The sequence below is a fragment of the Parasteatoda tepidariorum genome, chromosome 11 (genome assembly GCF_982258835.1).
Source record: "Parasteatoda tepidariorum strain Cologne lab strain chromosome 11, Ptep-v5.0, whole genome shotgun sequence".
In the NCBI taxonomy this organism is placed as follows: domain Eukaryota; kingdom Metazoa; phylum Arthropoda; class Arachnida; order Araneae; family Theridiidae; genus Parasteatoda; species Parasteatoda tepidariorum.
The window spans coordinates 24,362,353-24,382,168 of record NC_141765.1 but is presented as its reverse complement, the minus strand read 5'-3'; the positions used below and the strand labels follow the sequence as shown (position 1 = coordinate 24,382,168).

At 29.8% G+C, this 19,816-nt stretch overlaps 1 long non-coding RNA gene across 2 annotated transcripts in view; it reads right to left on the bottom strand.

Moving 5' to 3' along the window:
- Nucleotides 1-699: 699 nt before the first annotated feature.
- The window catches only part of LOC139427115 (uncharacterized), a 114,053-nt gene continuing 94,936 nt past the window's right edge, over nt 700-19,816 (bottom strand). Inside the window, exon 3 of one of the 2 annotated variants that reach the window (XR_015430372.1) lies at nt 700-856. This is a non-coding gene — a long non-coding RNA (uncharacterized LOC139427115). Of the gene's footprint in view, nt 857-17,396; nt 17,605-19,816 lie in introns of those variants that run through there. The other variant, XR_011638260.2, reaches the window with a different exon arrangement.

Genomic DNA, 19,816 nt, shown 5'->3' with positions numbered 1-19,816 from the left:
AGCTCGATGACAAGGACGTGAATTAAATATTGAAATATATTTAATATGAATATGAATTTAATATAATATTTAATATGAATTAAATATTAATTATTATGAATAATATTTATGAATTGACATTTATTATATTACACTGGCACTAAGTTAAAATATATTTTCCAGAAATCAATTATAATAAAAAAAAAAATTATTCAGCAATTTTTTGTTTTGCGGACCATTTGGCGCCCCTTTGTGAGTAGCGCCCGGGGCATGATGCCCCCCCTTGCCCACCCCTCGCTACGCCACTGAGTACTTTCCAATTTCAAGAAATAATTGCATAAAAATGCGATTTTCTCGATTTCTAAGTGTATATTTAAATAATATTCTTCCCATTTCAAATATTTATTTCCCCCTTCTAATATTTACTAATTTACTAAAATTTACGTTTTTTTAAGTAACCTAAGAGCCAACATTAGTAATTGCTACTCATTCTTCTGAAACGTAAATATTTCCCACAAAGACACTCAACCTTTTAGTTTCAAAATATACAATCAGCGTAGCTTCATATAAGAACATTTTAATAATGCTTTAATTATAATGAAATAGACGATTATCTAGATATGAAAAATAATCATCTGTTACCTGAAAAAAATTAATCAAAGGAATGTAGATTGTGAGACTCAATAGCGGGAAATAAATGTGAAGTAATTTTACTCGTTGAAGAAACTTATAACAATTCAAATAAGGAAATTTTTTTCATCGCTATTTATCGTTTTTTATTTATTTATTTTTTTAAATTTTACTATGAATGTTAAGATTTATATCTGGAAACATGTAATCTCTCTCGATTGCTTTTCTTGATTGACATCTGCTCGACCTAATAAAATAAAATAAAAATAAAGATATCGTGAGCGAAAAATAAATCTTCTACAACAATGGATAAATATTCAATATTTAACACTAAACATAACATAACTGGTCAAAAAACCGGTTGTTGTTGTTGATTTACGTCTCACTAGAGCTGCACAATGGGCTATTGGCGATGGTTTGGGAAATATGCCCGAGGATGATCGGAAGACATGCTATCACAACTTTGATCCTCTGCAGAGGGGATGGCTCCCCTGTTTCGGTATCCCGACGACCCCTGCGTGAAGTCGAGCACTTCATGGTACAAAAGATTGGTTATTGTATGTAGTATAGTGTTGGTATGGTTAGTGGTAAAGCAAAAACGTTGAAAAAAAATAACATATAGGAATTTCGATAAAAACTCTCATTAAAATTTTAATACGAAATGGTCCTTTTAGTACGTCAAATTTCAATTTAGTAGTTGCATTTCAGAGGACAGTTTAACTGTTAATAATTCACTTTAACAGTCAATAATTACTTTAACTGTTAATAATTCTCGAATCTGATTTTTTATTTTATCTTACTCCCCACATTTTTTTTCTAAGTAGCTTTCTTATAGCTAAACAAAACCTTAGCGCGATAGCCCATAGAGTGCAAAGGCCTACTAGGCCCATTTCAGTTTTCTTGACCTTGGGCTCTGGGGTGCAGTAGCAGATGTTCCGGTTGGATGGTCAGCCCAACGTGGAATCCCTAGTGTTTAGTCCCCAAACATGCTTGGTACTCATTTTATTGATCCACTGAAGGGATAAAAAGGCTGAGTCAATCTTGGACCAATTCCCCCCCCCCTTAATGTCAAGTTTTATTTTTTACGTATTTCGTTATAACTCGAGAGATTTTTAAGCGAATTGAAATTTTTTGCCCCACAATTATTAAATTCAGTTGTCCAAAGATAAATCCAAGCAAAAAATATGAATTTTGAGTAATTATTTTTTATTTTCTTTAATAATAGCTGAAAAATGCTTGAATGTCAAGGTATACAAATTCTAAAGAATGTAATTTTAAATGGCAAAATACAAAATTTAAGCTTTATCGGTAGAATAGGCCAGACACTATTGAACCGATTTCGCTCAAAATTTGTATTGAGCTCACTGCACATTTTACTGTGCATGTAATGCCTGCCACTTTTTAATATTTTATGTATTTGGTGCAATCCGCTCTTCTATGTCTAGTGTCAATTTTGCTGAAGTTATTTGATAATCAAGCAAAATAGTTTCAAACTCATTCTATTGGACCGAGACGAAAAATTGGACTCAACGCATTTAGAGACTATCAATACAAATTTTGAGTTCGAAACATGTTGTAAATTTTTTGTTGCTATGAAACGAAGAAAAAAAAAAGAAAGAATTAAAACAACACTAGAAAAATTTTAACAGTAAGAAAAAATGAGTTAAAATTTTTTTACACTATGTTGATAAGAAATCATTGTAATTAAAAATAAATTATTTTGTGAAAAAATTGAAACTTGATAACTAAGGAGGATTATAAACTAACAATACTTAAACTTTGTTTCATTGAAATTATTAAGTTCAAATTGGAACAAAGTTAAAAAAAATTCGTAAATGGTTTTATATGTTACTTTCTTGTTTTATATGTTACTTTTTGTGTTTTTGCTTGAGTTGTTTTATTTTCGTATCAATGATTTTAGTGCTCCTGACACTATTGTATTTAAGACCTGGTAAAAATTTTTTTTATGAGGAGTTCTGATTGAAAGCATTGGAAATATGAAATTTTAAAAGGAGCATTTAATCTATTAAACTTGTTTATCAATTTGAAATTAAATATGAATAATAATATTAAAAAATACTGTAGATGGAAGGATAGTACTCCCCTTTATCGTTGAATTTTTGAGCGGATAGCCTGGTTGGTAGGGAGTTGGGCCCCCCCATGTCTAAGTGGTCGTGAGTTTGATCCCCGTGTAGTAAATGGTGACTGGTGCACATTAAATCTATCGAATCACAAAGTTCTCCATGTTCCCATAATAAATCGTACCTCTGGGGGTATTGAATTGGAGATTGAATGATCAATGAATTGAATGATTGAATGTTCAGGTCAAAATTACGATAGGTGGATGAATGAATGGGTCGGCTCTCTAAACTGGGCTGTGACATGTGTGTGGCTGAAGTCGTATTCTTAGTCACAGATAGCGCCACTGAAAAACAAGAAATGTACCCTGCGCCTTAAATTCGCTTGATTTCACCCAGCAGGCTTGCTAGCACTGGTACGTGGCATTAGAAACAGCAACATCGTCGATTTCTGAAGAAGTCATAATGCGCTTCTTTGAGTTCTCAGTCTTCTGAAAATAAAATTAACTAGTCAGATTCTCTAAAAACATTCTCTCATGTAAGGTGTTCCGTAATGTCCACCTTTAGCTTACATTTTTAGAATCCTTGCTAAAAATGAAGCAAAAAATGTAAATACATTGTGAGTCGCAAATAAATATTTTAAGCTTAGAAAAATACAAACATAATAGAAATCTAAGGTCTATCTGTGTTAAAACCTGCTTTATTGTCAAATGAAATCGAGAGGAGTTGACGGGCAATTATAACATACGCAAATAAGTTAGATCAGACAATCAAGCTGGTTTTATGTTTTTTTATTGTACTTTTCTTACTTCTGATGTTTGGCATTTTTTCCTGAAATAACTACTCACGATTCTAATCTGTATGCTTATTGGACTTCATTTTTTGCTGGAATTTTAAGGGTGGTCGTTACGAAACACCGTGTATAGATGTATTCACCATTTTGCTTTTTATTTTGCAGGTTCTTGATAGCCTTAACTGAACATTTCAGTGATGCTCTTACTGCGTCGATTTTAAAACACAAATTTAAAGTTGTAATAGAAAATTGATTAAATAATTAAAAAAAAAGTACTTTTTTTAATATTTAATGTAAAGTGAATATAAAATATGAGTTGAATAGTTCTTGAGAAAAAAAATATAAAATTTTTTTTTTTTTGGAAATTTAAATTCAGAAACTATTCGACTGATTTTGTTTAAATTTTTTGGTTAAAAAAGCATAGTTTAAAATAATGAAACAATTTGTATGCCTTACAACTTCGACTATTATTAAAAAAATAATAAGTGATTAGTAATTTTTTTTTTGCACTGAACTAACTTTAGGGAAATTAATTTTAAAATTGTGCTCAAAAATATATTCTCTTAGTTCCCGAGAAATTATAAAGTGCACATTAGTATCTAAGCATTATTTTGCTTCTAATACTATCTTTGAAAAAACGAGTTTCATAAGTGGTTTCAAAAAGCTTTTGAATTGTCCGATTAGTTTTCTAGATAAGATCAAAAAAGATACTAATTAATCAAATGTAGGCTTATCATTGTCCTGGGAAAAAAAAGAAAAAAAAAACTGGTTGTAAATTTTTAAAAATATTCGAAAACTTATCCAGTCACCAAGATAAAGCTAAGTAAGGTAGATATCATTAAGATGAGTTTCATAATATCTTTTTCGATAATTTAATACCAATTATATTTCCCAAGACGCTGGTAAGCCTAATTAAATGTTAGAGAATTTTATAGCATCTGCAATAAAAAAATGACAGTACTAAAGTAAATATACTCCTCCCCGTTTTCCAGCTTTAAGTATAAATCAATTCATTTTTGTATGTAAAATTTTATAATAAATCATTTATTATTAACTATTAATTTTTGTGAATAGTTAATATGTTGTTTCTAATGCCACTTGCCAATACCAACAAGCCTGCTTGGTGAAACCAAGTGAATTTCTTGTTTTTGAGTGGCGTCATTTATGGCCAAGAATACGACTTCAGCCACACACAAGTCACAGTCCGTTCACAGGGCGCACCCATTCCTACACCCATTCACTCGTCCACAGATTGTAACTTTGACCTTAACCAGAGAACGATCAATCTCCGATTCAATACCCTCAGAGGTATTGATTTGTTATGAGAACATGGAGGACTTTGTGACCAGATATATTTAACGTTCACCAGTCAGCATTTACGAGGAGAGTCTTCGACTGGAGGGGATCAAACTCACGGCCACTTGGACATGGGTCCAATGCCCTACCAACAAAGCTATCCCGGTCAATAGTTAATATACTATTAAAAAATGTTAATCTCGATTCAGTTGAGTTAATATACAAGTTTCACTAAGAAATAAGATGCTATCTTAAAATATCCAATTATAAACATAATTGATTTTAATATTTTTTACTCATCTTTTCTAATTCTTTCAAATTCTATTCTTTACTAAAAATAGGAAAAAAGAACTAACATGCTAAAGTTTTTTGCACAGTTATTAATTCATTTAATTACTTTTCTATAACCTGAAGCATTTTGAACAAAAAAATTAAAATATTAAATGGATAAAAATTTTCTAATTTTTACGAACTTAATTCCTAAAATTAGTTTTCCTGGTGATGATTAGTTAAAAAAAAGTAATAATGATGTTGAAGAAAATTATTGCAAATCTATGAACTAATTTTTAAACGTATGAGCTTTCAAAAAAGTTTGATCGAAATTAATTTTTCCTTAAAACCTAAAATGCTGTACTTATTTTTTACTAAATTATATTTTTAATGAGATCAAATATTCTTATCATTTTTCAAATCTCGAGTAATTTTCTTTTAAGAAAATGATAATAAAAAAAAACATTATTTCCCTTTTCTTCAAACGGTAAGTAATTAAAACAAGAAATATTTTTGAACAAATATTATCGGGTTGAGAAAGTTGTGTTGAAAGTTCAAATAATTAAAAACAAATAATATTTTAAATGAAAAATGATAGGTTTAAATATTTTATTCTGGCGTATGTAAAATTTCATAAAAAAAATATGATCAGGTGTATTAATTAAGCCGATAACAAGTCGATAAATTTATTTCATTAAAATTAGCTGTCGATTGAAAAGATTAAAAATTTGGAATTAAAGTGAAACTAAAAGATAAAGTAAAAAATTTAAAAGCATAGGCGTGATAGAAATTATTTTAAAAGGTAATTTTTTCTCCAGAAAATAAATTACTAATTCATACAAGTAAAAGGCCTTCAGAAGCTTAAATAATTATTTAAAACAAACTTTTTTTTAAAAAAATTGCTTTTGACTTTGATTAAAAACATGATAGAAAATTAAAAACGAACTCCCCATGCGTGCTTGTTATAATTTAAGAAGAAAATATAACATTTAAAATAAAAATTTTCTTTAGAATATTTACTTCAGTAAACTTTTTCAAATAAAAATTACGGAAACAAAATGAAATAAATTACGTTTTGTGTTGAGTCTTAAAAATATATATTCCTTTTACTAGATTTAAGTTTTTTTCCTTCATCATTATCTTTTATTTTCTTTCAATAAGATTCAAGTCATTCTAACAATTTCAGAAAGACTCATATTTTGCTTGAAGATATTTAATAAAAGATCAATAAAATGAACATCATGTAATTAATATGATTCCAGATTTAAATGTAGAAATCAATACTAGAGATGAGTTTAGATTTATTGTTGGAAGATAGAACCCTTGCGATATTCTAGCAAGTCTGACAGGCGCATTTAATAAACAGGGTGTTCGGTAATCACTGCTCTTAATATACAGGGTGATTTAGTACAATGGTTACAAACTTGGAGGGGAGGTAAGGCACATCATAAGGATTGATAATGGTACTATGTCCGGAAAAGTCATCGTACGCCTTTAGGGGTGTCTCCCCATTATAAATTGGCTTTTCATACGCATTTGAAACGGTACTGTTATTTATCTAAATTATATTAATTTCATGTTTTTTTTTTGTATCGAGTTGGGTCTGAAATAACTATTTTACGCAATTCAATAATTATCCAATAGGATATACTTTGTGCTACTTAGACTGAAGTGAAAAACAACGTTAATGAAGCACAAATGAAGTACAGAAATGGATATACTATAGTTTCGGTTTTCAAGACAAGAACTTTCCACAGATGACATTAGAAATGTAAAGAGATTATATCTTACTTTTCTAATGTGTATCTCTTTATATCTTTACTTTTCACAAATGACATTAGATAAGTAAAGAGATTTATTTACTTTACTTATGTCATTTGGTGTTTCGGAAGATTGTTGTCTAAAGAACAGAAACTAGAGTATGTCTGTTTCTGTACTCAATTTGTGCTTATTCACGTTGTTTTTCCTTTTAATTCAATGGTTAGGCGACAAACGTGTCAAGCGTGCCAGGTTTCTAGACTTTGGTTAAGTCTACTATTCTAAATTATAAAGGTGTTTTTAATGTACCATAAATCGGAAAAGTTTTTCCAATTTTTATAAGACTCTTGTTCTCTCTTCTTTTAGACTTCGTCAAGGCCCTAAAAATCAAATTTTAAAAATTGCTTGAATCGCTCCGGTTTTGATTTTTTCCTCTTATGAAGAGTGCTTCAGGATTATTCATCCTTCTATTCCTGAAAATCCTTCCTTCTATAACCTGAAAGAATTCTTCTATCCCTGACTGTATTTGTTGATATACTTCGCTAATGTTTGCATTTGATTTTTCATTTGCTTGTATTATATATTACTTGTATTACTTGTAAAGAAGTTGTTAAAGAATGTTCTAAGCTAGACTTCATTCAGTTTTATAATTCATAGGTGGTTTTTGAAACTAGTAAGAAAAGCAAGGCCCTCTGTGTTGCTTAAGTCTGTAGATTGTGAAAGAACTGTATTTTGTTACGATAATATTTTTACGAAACAAAAATAAAAATTAAGTAATGTCCCGCTTTTTTTTGCTAACTTTACTTTTATAAAGTTTAATAATCCCTATGATGTTGAATATAGAAATATTTAGTAAAACGTAGCTACTCTTGTATAAAATTGCATAACTCTCGTATTTAAAAACTGCTATTAAACAAGGAAAAAATTAAGTGCATTTTTTTCTGTCCAATCTGTCCTTTAATTTCAAAAAATACATAATTTTGCATTTAAAACTTTTCTATTATTTTCATGGCTAATAGTAGTATATATATATATGAGCCGCTCAGAAGCCAATGCGGTTAAGTCCATTTTTTGATATTTTCTGATTTTTGGAAATTTTGATGAAATAAATAATAATCTTCTAAGTTATTAAAGGATTAACTCGTTGGTTAATTTTTTCTAGGTTAGACAGCCCTTTTTTTAATAGCTTCTGAATATATTGTACAATAATTTCAGAAGCCATTGTGAATAAGTCCACTTTTTATATGTATTTTTTTACATAAATTTCTTATCTTTTTCAGCTGCCAAAAGGTATAAGTCCTAAAATTTTCAAGATGCTGTCATTATTTCAATAAATACTTACGTTTTTATTTAGACATCCTGTACATATCTTGTTTTTTTGCAGAGTTTACACCTCGAAAAAAGACTTTATACACTTTTCTAATTAAATTATTAAACCAAGAATTTTAAAAACTAATGTATCAGAAAACATTAATTTTCTCAATTTCTGTGTTTTGGACTTAACCGCTTTGGCTTCTGAGCGACTCAATAATCTTACGAGCAAGAAGCAAAAAAAAAAAACTTTTTTTTCCACCTTGAATAATTTTTTTCAAATGATCGGAATTCGCATACAAAGAATTTATTTCAATGGTTCAAAGGGTAGACAGCAAATATGCAAATGAATTAATACTAGCTATCAGTAAAATTATGGAATTAGACTCAAAGAAGCATAATTTTCTCTTAAGAAACATGCTTTTTTTCTTAAGCTGGTCGAAAGTTTGAACTTCCCAACTTGGATTTCCCAACTTGAGAAGATCAATTTCGAGTGTTGTAGAAGGCAAAATTGCAGTTGAAGGCAAGAAGGCAAAATTGTTCTTAATATTCCTTTAAGGGCCGTCCATAAATGATGTCACTTTTTCCCCCCAATATTTTTATCCTTCCTTTTCCCTTTCATCACAAAGTGTCACACTTCACTGTACCCCGTGCACACGTCCAGCTGTGTTAGCCATTTAAAAACAAAAGACGTGATATAAATCATATTTCAAATTTTATTTTTAAACTTTACGTTTTTCCAAAGACGTTTGTAAGCATAATAATAATCATTTGGTGTGCTCTCTTTTTTATGAAAAAGATGAAAGAAAAATGAAACAAATAATTTAAAAATATTTAATCTGCTGATTTTTAATATTTTTAGATTGCTGATGAACCAAAATTTTAACCAAATGTCACATTTTAATATTTTACAACCGTTGTTGAACAGCCTACCCACATTTTTGGGTTTATGACTACTAATGTTTAACTTCGCAGCCCTGTAATTTCGAACTTAATCCAGAAGACGAGGGAACTCCTGGATCAAGTATTTGGAGAAATTTGCCTTCGTGGAGGATTTTTTGATGGAACTAACCTGCATTTGTGTTATAAGGAAAGGAAAACCACTAGAACCTCCCACGGTTAGCCTGACTTCAAGGGGACTCTAACCCATGATCCGTCTACCACTGAGGATATTTTACTTCAGCACTGTGGTCAGTGCAAAGCCGGTTGCGGAATTCATATCTACCAGCCATCGCTGGGATTCGAATCAGATTCGTATTATTCTCTTCTCCTTATCACAGACTGTCACAATTTCAATAACCCACACACTACCCCTTAGCCTGACATCATTTATGGGCGGCCCTTTAAGTAATTTATTATAAATTTAACTTTTAACTTGAACTAACTGATATTTAAAAAATAGACGTAAATACATCGAATGCATATTCTAGGATTTTACAAATTATAAACACAAATGATATCCGCAACCATTTCTGCTTGTTCATCAACTTACGGAATGTTAACTTAGTGTAAACATTAACAGGATTCTAAAATCTCCCTCCTTTTCTGTTACGTTTATTAGACAGTGTGTGAACAGGTTTGATATTCTATGAAATTTTATTATTAGATTGCATTTAAATCAATAGGTAGTTTTACAATTCATAATTTTTTTCTATATTTTATAAATTGCGAAAGGCCGTGAGCTATTAATCGGATTAAGGAAATTAATTTCACGGCATCAATAATGTACAAGAGTTGCCATGTTTTAAATGTTATCGTCAGATTTATTTACAAATAAAATGGTAAATAGCACAAGTCGTATTGTAAACAGTGCAAGTACTATAATAGCATAGAATGGAGAGTTTTTTTAAGATTAAATGTTAAAGTAAATATGAAGTAGAGCTTGTCTTATGAAGCTTAGTTTAAAACTTAGTTATCTCATTTCGAATTTTAGTCATTAGCGCTACCACTGCTTAGCTCTAAAGGGTTAACCATGCACATCTACATTTAAAAAAAAAAAAAAAAAATAGAAATTTAAGAAAATATTTACCTAAGGAAGTTAAAAGATAAGGATTATAAGGAATTTACCAAAATTTTAAAGGGTCAATTCTGAAATTGTCAATACTTAAAAATGACAATGGAAAAAAAAAGTCGATAAAAGTGAAACATTGGACAAAAGAAGAAAACAGCGATAAAAATAGTGTTTGGGGGTGTTAAGAAGCAGTAATGATATATGAAAGCAAAAATAAAATAAATCTTTTGGATCGATGAGAAAATAATGAGGAGACATAAAAGCAAAGTACAGAGAAATCTTAGTACCGAAGATTTCTAGGTTAAAAAAACACGAGATCAAAAAATGTGTATTATTTTTTTGCTATCTTTTTTTCGCCTTGCAGTTCCAAGTCCCATTTTCACAGAATTGTTTTTTTTCCTTCTTTTTAACTGATGTCTCGTTAGAGGAAGTTCCATTTTGCAAGTAATTCTAGTTGAAAGACAAGAAAAATGTTTGATAGAAGATCCACATGCATATTTTTTGCTGTTAAATTTTTTTTATTCACTTACCGAGCAACTTAATAATGTCTTTTTATTATCTCTATTTATAGAAACGAATTATAAAAGGCTCTAAATGAATGCCATAAAATTCTTCGAAAATAAAGTGTCCTATTTTGAATATAAATAAAGTTCTCTTTAATGAATAAGTTTAAAAATTATATAAATATGCAGTAAGTTTTGTAATGCCCAATAATTCGTACTTGCAGAATCCTTGTCAAAAGCTTAGTATAAAATATACGCAAATTAATATTTAAATATGAGGAAAATAACGAAATCGAAATCTAACGAATTACGACTGAAAAAGGCGGGACTGAAAAAATGAATACCTGTTTGATTGCATGTGGAAACAGAAAAAAAAGTAGAAAGATGATTAGTAGAAATATCTCTATTTTCTTTAGGCAATCAAAGTGGTTTTGTTCACTGGTTGTTCTCTATATCGAGTCGACATTACTATTAAACATATTTTAACTGATTGTTGACGATTTGAACATTTGACGAACAAAATGTTGGGCAACAAATGTTGGTCTTCCTAATAAATCCTTGCTTGGTGGTCCAATATATCACAATCTTATAAAGTTTATAAAAATGATAGACTATATTCCTTACTTTTTAGAATGATGATTTAGAGTAAAACTTTAAACCTAATGACTGTCGCAGTAATCATTTCTAGTTCTTGTACCAAATGACCAAACAAAATGGTTTTAATATTCTTCATCCGATTATTCTCATAGTTATCCACTAGATTTCGTCAGTTTTTGTTTCTTCTTGAAATATTTTTTGATCACAATATATTTATTCTCCTTAACTTCCTTTTCGACAAATATTCCAAAAATATAGATTAAGGGTGGTGATTACGAAACAACTTTTATCTGCTGTTCCTCATTTTCATGAAAGCCTACACTCACTGGAAATAGTCAAATGTTATGTTGAGGTTTATCATCAAAATTAAATATATGAAAAAAAATTAGGTATAAAGAGAATCTAGAAAAGTGAAACAGAAAACAATCAAATCTAAAAAAAACAATAATGGAGATAATTAAAGACAAGAAGATAATTAATTATTAGATAAAAATTATACATTAAATTAATAAGTTCTCTACATCGTGATTGATATATAATATTGATATAATCACCAAGTAATCGTATACATTAATTAGCTATTGAGTGCTCAATCACTAGAAAAAAGGGTTTCTCAAAATTGAGTTAAAATGAGTCAAAATAGCTCCAAAACAAATACAGCCGTTTTTGAAAACCAAGGAATTTAAAACTGAAAAGGTACATAAGTACATACTCATTGAGTAAAATGCATCGTCTTAAAAGTGATGTGAATGGATTAATGTGGGAGAGAGATGTTCGTTGGCTGCCGGCAGGATTCGAACCAAGGACCTCCGGAATCGTAGCAGGATGCTCTAACCCTATAAGTTTACACCATAGACAGGGGAGAGTTAAGAAGCTTTATATAGTGGCCACCGCAATGACACATTATGGCATGCATTCCATTCACTTCAAAGTTCTTAAGATATAGCGAAATAAGCAAAAAGTCTCAAACTGGAAGACAACTGCCAGGCGGAGGCAGGCCTGGAGGAAGTTGATTGAGAAGGCCAGGGCCCACCCGGGGCTGTCGTGCCATTGAGGAAGGAAGGAAGTATCTCCCGACTAAGCTATTTGGATTATATTTTCAAAATTGAAACACTTTGTACCTTTGGAAATTAGTATTTCATGATGTTTCAGTGCCGTGGCCACTATATAAAGTTTCCAAACTCTCCCTGGTTTGGAGTGTACCAACTATGGTGGTTAGAGCATCATACTACGAACCCGGCGGTCTCTGGTTTGAGTCCTGCTTGCAGCAAACGAACATCATTCCCACCACATTACTTTTGAGACTATGCATTTAGCTCAAAAATGAGCGCATGCTGCTTCAATTTGGAATACCTGCGGTTTTCAAGTCCGTCTATTATTTGATTCAGAGCTACTTTGACACATTTTTGTTCAATTTTCAAAAAACATTTTTTATTGTGAAAGTTTTAAGTTGAAACAATCTATTGGGTTTTAAAACGGACAAATTTTTCATTTTTCAAAAACTAATTGACTTCTTAACAAAAACTACAAATTAGGCGAGATTTCACCACCTATTCTGTAAAAAAACGTAGTTGTTACCATTTCGGTTGTTGAAATAAACTAAATCTCTTTACAGTGCATGTAAACATATATCTAATTTACTTTTTAATAGTTATAGCTTTCGTTGTGCATGTTTATTGATAACATATTTTCATGCGCATTAGAATAAATTTAATAGCTTCATTGCAAAAATATTTCATTTAAAAAGCAAGCTCATTTTTAGTAATACATTCGCACTAATTTTTTCAAACAATTGTTTTAGTAATTTTATTCAAATTTTTTTCATGATAAGAACAGTTCAGCACTTAAAAATGTATTTGTAACTAAAATATGAAACTATTGCCAATGCATTCTGAAACATAAAGTTATTACAAATGCATTCTCAAATATAAAACTGTTATAAATACATTTTTGAGTACCGAACTTTGGTTATCGTTTTAAAAATTATATTTTAAAATTATGTAAAATTTAGCTTGCCTGTGCAGCAAAAATGGTGACAACTACTTATTTTTACTATGTAGATTAAAATCATTAACAGTGTTTTTCGCTGTAAAAAGTAAAATAGAAAAAGCCAAAAGTACCTTACACTTTAGGTAATGCTATTACTTTATATACCATAATTATATATAAACTATAAATGATATCTTGCGGTTAAAAATTATCTGGGCTTTAGAGCGGGCAAATAGCTAAAATATATATTTTTTAAAGTTATTAAATATTTTCAGCAATTAGGTGACGTTTTCCTACCTGATAAAAATTATCAAAATCAATGAATAATTCTCTATTTTTGCAAATTTTAATGAGCCCAGATAATCATACAAATGCAGCCTTGGATAAAATTTTTAAATATTAACAAATACATCACAAACACTTTTCATTTTCACAAAACTGTGGGTTGTCCTCATTTACGTTTTGCGCTATTTTCATCATTAGCATAAGCAACGCTGGCTAAAGATAGGCTATACTTGACTTATTCCAATTTGTAAATTTATATTGGTCAGTTGAGAAAGTAATTTCATTTTTTCTGAACAGATTATTATTTTCACAGTCAGACAATTTCACACTTAAGTCCCATAGTCATCATATATTTTGGCAGCTATTAAAGCAAAGCTTGCTTGCGAAGAAGTTCTACTGATTCTACGCATTAGTTTTTGGTTAGCGCCCTTGCAAATGCTAAAAAGTTAAAAGCAGGATTTTTGGCATATTTTGCATTATTATCGAAAAGGGATAAAAAATGTTCAAGCGAGAAAAAAATTATCCGCTGTATTTTCAGTACGCAAGTGCTGAAACTGGTTTGCAAAATTTCCATTAAGGTACACAAAGATGCATCACGCCAGTTAAAGCTTATGAAGACACGATAAAGGAATTAATGCAAATGGTGAATAACAACTCGTGAGATCACTGAGATATTAAATTAATCGAAATCGACCGTTCACGATCATTTGAAAGGCCTAAGGGTTTCATCAGAAAACTCGACATATTGATTCTTCATGTTCTTACGGAAAGAAATTTGCGATGTCATGTTGACGTCTGTGATTTGCTTCTCAAAACGTCAAGAAAATTATTCATTTTTGAAGCGCATCATCACTGCGGACAAGAAATGCGTTGCATTTTCGGTCCACAAAATATTTTAGACGATAAAATCCTTACTTCAAATAAGAGGGTTTTAAAAATCACCTGGATCAGTTTTTTACCAGAGCCGACCAGTTTGTGTAGGGGGTAGGGAACTGCTCTTGCATCAGAAAGATTCTGGGTTCGAATCCCGGGCAAGGCATGGATGTTCTTTCCTTCTCTGTACTATCTGTCCTTACTGTGGGAGCAACGTTGGCCCACCTAATATGGCGCCCCTGAAAGAGAGGCCAGCAAAACTGCCCTGTAAATGCCTGAATTGACGAAAAATGTTAACACAGGTGGGCAATGGAAAAAAAAGAAAAGAGTTTTTACCAGAAGAGCAAAAATTTTATACGCATAGTCATGCTATTGCCAGAAAAATGCAAAAGGCATTGAACCATGATGGACAATATATGATTTAATAAAATACTTATTAACTGTAAGAAAATCACCTTTCATTTTCATAAAAAAAGCCGAACAACCCAATAGTATTCACGATTTCATTTCCTTTTGTAAGCATCTTATCATTTTTGTATAGTATTATGTACTTATCTCGCGTAATTATATTGTAATGCCATATTTAGCTGATTTTATTCACCTTTGAATGCTTTGGTGTATGATCGCCACCATTTTTGGTGTTGAAAATACATTAAGTCGAAAACTGTTATCGTGCAAAAAATTATATAAAATTTATAAAATAAGAATTGTTTGTAAGAATCTCGCGTAATTATATTGTAATGCCATATTTAGCTGACTTTATTCACCTTTGAAAGTTTTGGTGTATGATCGCCACCATTTTTGGTGCCATATTTAGCTGATTTTATTCACCTTTGAAAGCTTTTGTGCTCTGCAAAAAGTTTTGGTGTATAGTTGCCAAAATTAACTAAAATATTTTAAACGCATCAAGTAGTTTAATTTTTTATTTACTTTTTAACTTATAGTTTTATTTATTTATTTATTAATTTTTTTAATTTAAGTTAATGGTTATTAAGTTTTTTCAATTAAGTTAAGTTTAAATTAAGTTAATTTAATGACTTCATTGCAAAAAAATTTCGTTTAAAAAACAAAAATTTTAGTTATATATTTACACTAATTCTTACAAACAATTCTTATTTTATAAATTTTATGTAATTTTTTGCACGTTAACAGTTTTCGACTTAATGTATTTTCAACACCAAAAATGGTGGCGACCATACACCAAAACTTTTTTGAAGTGTGTCATTTTATCAATTCCATGTATTTTATGAAAATATAAGTGTAATATGTATTTAACCTTTTGATCTGTTTTAACTCCTTGACACAGATGGGACAACATTGTCCCTTTAATATATTTTTTTCTGAGGCTCTAAATATAAGCAAAAATATATTTCGAAATTTTTTAAATATATAAAACAGTCTAATAGTTTCTAAAAAAATCTGTTAGATAATCGGAATTATGCATTTGTATTAAAATATGAAATCCATAAAAAGTAGTTTGAAATTCTTCTTCATTCATATTTAAATTTTATCAATAACTGATTTTGTAAATTAAAGACATTTTAATGATGAATAACTGTTTCTTTTAGATCAAAATTACTGAAAATAAGTACAAATTTTAAAAATTATTGTTTGAATGTGATCCATGTTTGGAAGGTTTTATCTTTAACGCAGAAAAGGACACCCCGATGTTTCATGTTGTATTTCATATCCATAAATTATTAAAGTGCTAATATAACATTTTTCGCTTATTTTGACCTAAATTAATACGAAATAATGAAAAAAATATTAATAATATGTTTAATAATAATTTTACGTTTAAAGGTTATTGTGTAGCACAGCATATCCTCCTTAGGACCTTGAGCCTTTAAAAATTACAATAAATTCAATTGCGAATTTTGAATTTTTTTTAAATTAATTAAAATTTTATAAATATTTTTAATTGCTTGTTAATAAAGAGGTCTAAGATTTTTGCTTTATTATGAAGAAAATCGTATATTTTGATTTTTCTTTTAACAGAGTTTTCTTGGAAAAAATATCGAGCTGAAAGATCAAGAAAATAAATTTTTTTCAATTTTTTTAAACATTCAGTGCTTTTTTTTATTTGGCAATACAAGTTGTTGAGGAGTAAGTAAAGTTCCGGATTTCTAATTAATGTTCCTACCCTTAGGTATATTGCTAAGGAGGTCTTGCATTTCTAACAACTGAATATGAAAGAGTGTCTTTGTTAGATTCTTCAATAAAATCAAGTAGCTTGAGCGGAACTTCTAATGACGTAGGAATCTTTTGTTCCTCTAAACTAAAGTATCGAGATAATTAATTACAAAGCTTACTTTCGAAATAACAAAAAGGTTCAGTTTTTCAACTATTTGGATGAATTCATTAGAAGACTTTTGCTCATTTTGTATCCAACAGCTGAAAGGATTTCTTATTCCCTATTGTATCCAATATATCTCCGATCGCTGGTGGTAATTAAAAAAAAAATAAGATGCGTTCGTAATGTTTCAAAATACGTTGTTTTCATTTAGAATTTTGAATAAATTGATTTAAAAGCACGTTTCTAATATGATGCTGGAATTTTAAGTAAGGGAAATAGCCAGGTAGTCAAAAAATTACCAACGAGTTGAAAAACTAATTAAAGAAAATTGAAAAAAGATAGGTACAGCGTGTTGTGTTTTGCTTGAAAAATCTGGTAATTTTTCTCTCCAAGTTTTAAAATAATTTATGAATGTAATCGACAGATGGCGTTGATAACTGGAAAAAACCATTGTTTCCAGTCAGCAGCTCAATCTGTTGATTACATTAATACATATCAGATTATTCCAATTAAAATATTTGCCGGGATGTTGGATTATTTTGCTGTCAGACTGCGACGCGATGACGCGCAACGAAAATGTTTTTTTTTAAAATTTTTTTTTCTTAATTTTCTCAACATAATTTTATAAATTTGCATAAGCGCCATTTGTTGACGAATAAATAAACTAATTTTGAGGCATAGACGTAAAAGATACCGATGATTTCAAACTAAAGGAAAGACAGAAGTAGAAATGTATAATTTACTACTTTTTCTAATGAGGTGGTTATCACTTCGTTTCAAAATTACAAAGAACTTCAGCAGCTGGTGGCGCTAACTTGAATAATTGTAAAAACGTATTAAACATAAATATTTGCAGGAGCGACTTCTGTCTTCAGGCTGTGCTATGTTGTTAATGCACACAGGGAGTGGATAACAGGAAGCAACTTCAGTGCCACCTTCAAAGTAAAAAATTTCGAATGAGCTACTTTATTTTCAAATAAAGTTCGCAATTAAAAGTGTATAAACTTTTATATTGTCAAAAGTTATAAAAAACTAGTATGAAACCAGAAATTTAAAACATTTTTTTGTTAAGTTTAGAGGAAACAAATTTATATTTCATTAATAAATTCACAGTTAAATTACAATAGAAATTAAATTATTATAAAATAATTAGGTAAACTTTTTTTACTATGAGCAAGAAAATTTATTGTCAATAACAGAGAATAACTTTTTACAGCTAATTTTTTCCCTTCTAAATTAAACAATAATTTTACAAGGATGAAGCTTGTGGACTAATTAAACAAATCTCAACACGGATGAAATTTCAATTTTCCCCAATTATTCGGTATTCTGTAATAAAGCAGAAGTTAAAAGCAGCAAAAGGTTTTATTTATTTATTTTTATAATCTACATTGAACAGTCGACCGAATTTTGTGTTTACGACTACTAATGTTTAACTCCGTAGCCTTGTAATTTTGAACCAAAGCCAGAAGACAAGGAAACTCCTGGATCAAGTATTGTCAAAAATTTGCCTTCTTAGAGGACTTTTTGATGATCTGTGCGATCTGTTCTTGAATTTTGCTACTAATTTTAAAATGATTGAGAATAAGCCTAAGCAAAGCGCAGCAAACAGAACATTTTTATTTCCTTTCGTTTTTCTTTAATCAATTTTTAAAATTTTCTGTCACCTTTAAAGAAAATAGAAATAATAAAAAAAAACGTTAGTTTTTTACGTTAGTTTTAGAAAACAGAATTTTAGTGCATTTGTTAATGTTATACATTCGCTTTATTTAATTCCCCTTGCGAAAACACAGTAAAATCCTATAATAGTGAGAAAGAATAGTAACAGGAAAGATCTATCATAATGAGCGTCCTATTATTGGTGCATACAATACTTTAATGGTGAGTAATAAAAAAATAAGAAAAAGATGGTCAACTTATCCAAAAACGAAGAAAGGGGCTATTGTTTGATTTATGCTACTTATTGTTTCTTTTCATGATTTATCTATATACAATTTTTGAACAAATTGAACTATAAGAATGTTATTAAACTCTTTGCATAGGAATGAAATTTCCAAGAACAGTCGAGTACTAATTTATATAACAATTCAATAAAATAATTTTCCAGAAGCTTAGAAAAGGCTTATTAAATTCGAATTTTACTCGTAGTAAAAAGGATTTTATCAAGGCTTTTTAACATTAAATCAACTAGTTATTAAGAATATCGTCGTTGAACCTGGGATCTCGCTAAATCAGGGCTTGAAATAAACGAGCTCATCCTGCTATTTTTCATAAGAAATGTTGGTACAATTGTCTGTAGATTTAGAGCGTCATTAATTAATGAAATTTAAATAGCGTAACTCTTACGTGAGTATACTCTAAACGGTATATAAACTTTTCTAAAAGCTTGTAACTGTCTACATTTGAGAGATCGCATCCTATTTTCATGTCGGGGACAAAATGTCCGCTTTGTTAAGGAACATTTATCAATGGCGACAGAAATTTAACTCGAGCTACTTGTGTTTCGTACTCCCTGGAGAACAGTAAACCTCTGCTTAATGGTTTTAATGTTCGTTTACTTTGAAGTGGGTAGACTAACCAGAAAGTATGAGGCGATTTCGCTGCTTCTTTGCTGGGACAGAATGATTGTTAATGGATTTGAAAGAATAAGAGCGATAATTATGTAATGGAAAGTTTCTTCAAATAAAATAAACAAATTAAGAGATCAATTAAATGATATGTTTTATTTAATATCTATTTATATGTAGGGCTTTTAGTAACAGCCGCTCTTAATCTGATTTATAGAAATCTTGTCACATATCGTGTGAAAAAAAGCATAGACATTAGGGGTTACGAGTAAAAAAACGCTATTGAAATACAATGAATTACTATTTGTGAGATAGAGGGTCAAAAAACATCAAAACTTGTTTGATTGCGGAAGGAAACAAAGGAGCTCAAGAATGATAATTGTAAATTCATCCACTTTTTACCAAGCCAATAAACTAGTTTTGATGTTTTCATCTAACTTTCTTCGCAAGTTATTTGACTATTTTCGATGTTGTTTTTGTTCCTTCCTCTCTTTGATATTAATTTATGAACCCTAATACGTATATTCATTTAATTTCTTTTTTTATTTGCGTCAGATGGCATTTGTTTTATTTTAAAGAT